This window comes from Lathyrus oleraceus, chromosome 3 (genome assembly GCF_024323335.1).
Source record: "Lathyrus oleraceus cultivar Zhongwan6 chromosome 3, CAAS_Psat_ZW6_1.0, whole genome shotgun sequence".
Taxonomy (NCBI): domain Eukaryota; kingdom Viridiplantae; phylum Streptophyta; class Magnoliopsida; order Fabales; family Fabaceae; genus Lathyrus; species Lathyrus oleraceus.
In genome coordinates, this window is record NC_066581.1 from 92,572,780 (window position 1) to 92,577,790 (window position 5,011).

A 5,011-nucleotide genomic window follows, 5' to 3' on the forward strand; every position below is an offset into this window, starting at 1 on the left:
TAGCCAATAACCTTTTCCTGGGATATGTGAACCTTTTCGAAGCTCAAAAAGAAACATGTCAGAATACCAAATCAGGGTGCAATCGAAGATTACACCGGAAAAATATCGCAACAGTAAATAGGATAGGATGAATAATGCATGGCTATGATAAAAACATAAAAAAAAACAGACTAGAAAAATCAGGTACTGTCTCGTTCGCCTCTGCCTCGCCTAGCGAAGACCAGGCGAACGGCCACGGATTTTGAATTTTGAGAAAAACATCCCCATGTTAGGAACCTTGAACTTTATGGCATTTTATCACAGGAACAGCATGGTCAAACATTCAGGGTATTCAGGCATATTTAAATTCACATACGAAAGCAAATTATATATCAACATTTAATCATGATGCATTATATGTGTAGATATGGCCAATTGAAAGTATAAACAATAGAGATACGCAAACCTGTTTGCCAATTCAAGGTTGAAGGGATTGACCACTTGTGGTATCGGAATGAGTTAGGCGGCGGGAATTGGGCGGCGATGGCTTCGGGGCGGATGAGCTGCCTTCAGGGTTTCTTTATTCTGAATTCTCCGGGTTGGCAGGGTTCCTATGCCAAAGTTTCTATCCGTCCTTCTCTGTTCTCTCTCTTTCTTTTTCCTCAAGGTTTTGTTCCAAGGAAACCTCAGAGTGTTTTGCTTCTCTTCCTTCTTTCTCCAGTGAATCTCCCAGTGTAAACTCCAAGTCTAACTCCAAGTCCTTTTCCTCTACTGAAACTTCAGTATTTATAGACTAATTTTGTGGGTAATGGGCTTGGAATGAGGGAGACCCAAGTCCAAAATAATTTGTTATATTTTATTTATTTATTTATTTTAATTATTTAATTAATTAATTAATTAATTAATTAAATTTTTTTTTCTTTTTTTTTTTTTTTTTTTCAGGAAAAATGATGGGTAAATTTTGGGGTATGACAATCTTGTATTGATTTAGGTTCTTTGCTTGATTAGGAAGCAACCTATCCTTAATGCAAAGCCATCCACTTGATCCATGATCAAGTTGAATTAGATTTGAATCAAGGAAGGTTAAACCTCCCATGTATCAAGGCTAACCACCAATCTTTAACTCATTGATCAAAAAAAGAAAAAGAAGAAGAAGAAGAAGAAGAAGAAGAATATTAAAGTGCATTAATGGAAATGAAATGAGATAATTAACAAGCATTGACCAAAGATAGAGGAGATCAAGGTCAAACAATAGTAAACAGAAGCAAAATGAATATTAGAAGTCAAGAAAAAAATAAAATATTTTTGGTATTTTTCCAAAAGTAAAATAATACTTGAATTAAAATAATAAAGAAAGGTCAAACTTCAAATTCACTTCAAATCAACTTTGAAAAGTCCAAGTGAATTATCCTAAGTTCAACAAGGTCAAACAAAGTTTGACAAAAAATTTCAGCATTTTTAGAAGTCAGAAACTATTTTTAATCAATTAAAAATGCATAAAAATAACCTAATTGAATTAAAATCTCAAATAAATCTCAAATCAATTAATAAATTGATGAGAATATTTTTCATAGATCCATCATCATTCAAAGAGGTTGAAAAAATATTTTTGTATTTTTTGAATATCAAAAACTATTTTAGATGAATTAAAAATAAGCAGAAAAGAGAAAATTCCTAAAAAATATCAAATGATAAAATAAAAAATATTAAAAATCATTTTTAAAAACTAGAAATTAAAAGAAGAAAAATGCAATTGGTCTCACATTTTTTGGACCAATAATGAAGGAGATATGAATTTTTGAAATGAAATGGAATTAAAGAAATAAAAAGAAAATGAAATCTGAAATTAAAAATTGCAAAAAAGGAGAAGCGTTGGATGAAGCTCATTAAATGAGCTGGCAGATCACACGGATCACACATGCGCGCCTACCAAACGCTTCAGTCAATGCAATCACACCTAGCCATTAATTAGGTCATAACATTGAAGGGCCTAGATCAAATCTGGAAATGGAAATGCACGGTCATGATTGAATCTGGAGACCAGACGGTGGTGTACACCACCGTCTTCTCCGGCCAACCTCTGGTGACGTCCAAAGGTGCAGAGAATAAAATGTTCACTAAAAGCCACGATCCAGGTACCAAATGAAAGCTGGGGTGATGTACATCACCCCTGTACCAACCAAATTCGCTCTAGGCTTCCATAGAAAGAGGAATCAGAGCTTGAATTTTATGGTGTTCAACTGAAACTTGTTGGATTTTGAAAATTCAAAGCTCAAAAAGATTGCCTCTATGTAGAGGACTTTAGACAACACAGCAACAACAAGAAACAAGCAATATACAAAGAGATTCGAAGAAAATAAAATCTGAAGTGAACCTCTGAATTGCAGAGCTTGAGAGCATGATCACTTGATGTTGAAGCTTGCAGTGTCTTGTATGGATCAAGGTGAGCAAGGCTTAGGAACTGTAGATCTAAAAATCAATCAAGGAAATTGAAGTTTAGATCTGAAAAATTTGAGAGAAAATGGTGAGTTCCTTTGAGTATGGTTGAGGAATGAATCGTACAGCATGTAAGGCGCCCTTAGGTTGCTGAAATGAGAAGCATTGGCCTTGTATTTATAGCAAAAGCATGGCTGAGTGCATGAACAAAGCATTGCATGGATGGAAAGGGCCTCCATGCATGGGCCTGTACAGGCGCATGGAGGGCCCAATTCCACTTGGATTTGCAAGCTTATGCCAAATGAAATTAGAATGGACGTGCAGATTCTGTATGCTTGGCTCATGCAATGCATTTTTAATGAGTTTCCAAAATTGTACCAATATGTTCATCTCTTCGAAAATGGCATTTTCCAAACTGAAGCATAACCTTATGGGTAATGGTTGGAAAGCTTTTTACATGAGGATCAATTGTTATGTTGACCAAAACTTCATTTGACATTTGGAAATTGGTGAAAAATGAACATGAAGTGTAGGGTGCAAAACATGTACATGTGACAATTTAAAAAATGGCCAAACTTTAAGCCCTTATGTTTCAATGATGCAATCTCCAAATGACAAAAACTTCAACATAAAAGTTGTACATCTTTTCAAGATAATCAATTTGGACTTATATCTTGCATCATTTGGATTTTGGATGAAGAATTTATGGGCACTTGAAGTTGGACTTTTTCACATTTCAATGCCTTTGGTCCAAAGGGACCTATAATGTTTTGCATTATCACATGTATTTCTTTTAGGATTTTGAAATTTTGCTCAACATAACAAATTAAGTATACACCTTAAACTTTCCAATTCATTTGATCCCACCTCAAAATCATGAAAAATGAAGGAGTTATGTCTTTGGTAAGTTAACCCAAAATTAGGGTTTCAGTCAAAATGACCTATAATGTTTTGAAATGGATGATGACCTTCCAAGTTTCAAATAAATTTTTGATGAACATGAAAGTTGTTCATATGGTTCTCAAGAACATTTTTTTCTCTTGGGGTCATCTCCATTTGACAAACACATTAAAAATTAGGTCTCAATGTACTTCAAAATAGTCAGATGAATTGACTGATCAACTTCTCAAGTCCAAACCTCATATCTTGATGAATTGATGATTGAGAAAACTCACATAAGTTCAAATATGCATGAAATAATGAATTAAATAACTTCCCTTGATTGCATTTGATCATGGGTTGAGGTTGCTTCATGAGAAAGGCATAGTTGATGAATAGATGAATTAGGGTTTCCTTGGGAAACAAGCCTCAAACCCATTGGTTTGCTTTGATCAAAATGATGAATTAAGATACTTGGGAGGCATATTTGATGGATGAGATCTTTGGGAACCATTGCCATGCTTGCTTTCATCTTCACTTGGCCATATCTATGCACATAGGATCTTCTAGAAGCTTTGGATCTTGTGACTGCTCAAGCTACAAACAAAAGATGTTAGTGACATATTTTTGTGCTTTTGGTTAGTAAATAAAATGAGAAAAGCAATAATATACAATTCAAGCATGCTTGGTGATCTCAAACCAACTCACAAAAGATCCTACCCAAAGGTAAGGATCCAAGATGCTTATGATCCTTGAGGCAAGATGCAAATGCAATGTTGTGATGCCATGAGGGATCTTAGGGTCAAAATTGGGGTCTTACAGCAGTCATATGAGATATAAACCTTGAAATGTAGTTCAAACATCCAAGGAATCCCCTCACATGCTTTTCTGTTTGAGGTGTTGGCATTTCCTGAATGGCTTTAACCTTGTCAGGATCAACTTCAATACCCTTTTGACTAACGATGAAGCCTAAGAGCTTTCCTGATTGGACCCCAAAGGTGCATTTATTTGGGTTCAAGCGGAGTTTGTGTTTTCTCAAATGCTGAAACAGTTTCGAAAGATACTCAACATGATCTTCCTTAGTCTTTGATTTTTGTATCATATCATCTACCTAGACTTCAATCTCTTTATGTATCATGTCATGAAAAAGAGTAGTCATAGCTCATTGATAGGTGGCACCAGCATTCTTTAAGCCGAAAGGAATTACTTTGTAGCAAAATGTGCCCAAGGTGTAATAAAAGTTGTTTTCTCCATATCTTCATACGCCATTTTGATTTGATTGTAACCGGAAAATCCATACATGAAAGAGAAGACCTTGAACTAGAGAGTGTTGTCGACCAACATGTCAATGGGTAGCAGAGGAAAGTCATCCTTATGACTGGCTTTATTTAGATCTTTGTAGTCAACGCACATGCGAACCTTCCCGTCCTTCTTGGGAACTGGCACAATATTGGCCAACCACTGCGGGTACTCTGATGTGACAAGGAAACATGCATCAATCTTGTTTTGCACTTCCTCTTTGATTTTGATCGCCATGTCTAGACGAGTTCTTCATAACTTTTGCTTGATTAGTGGGCACTCTGGCCTCAACGGTAAACGATGCTCCACAATATCAGTGTCCAACCATGGCATGTCTTGGTATGACCAAGAAAACACATTGGTATATTCTCGGAGAAGCTCTATAATCCTCTCTTTGACCTCTGGCGTGAGCAGTGCT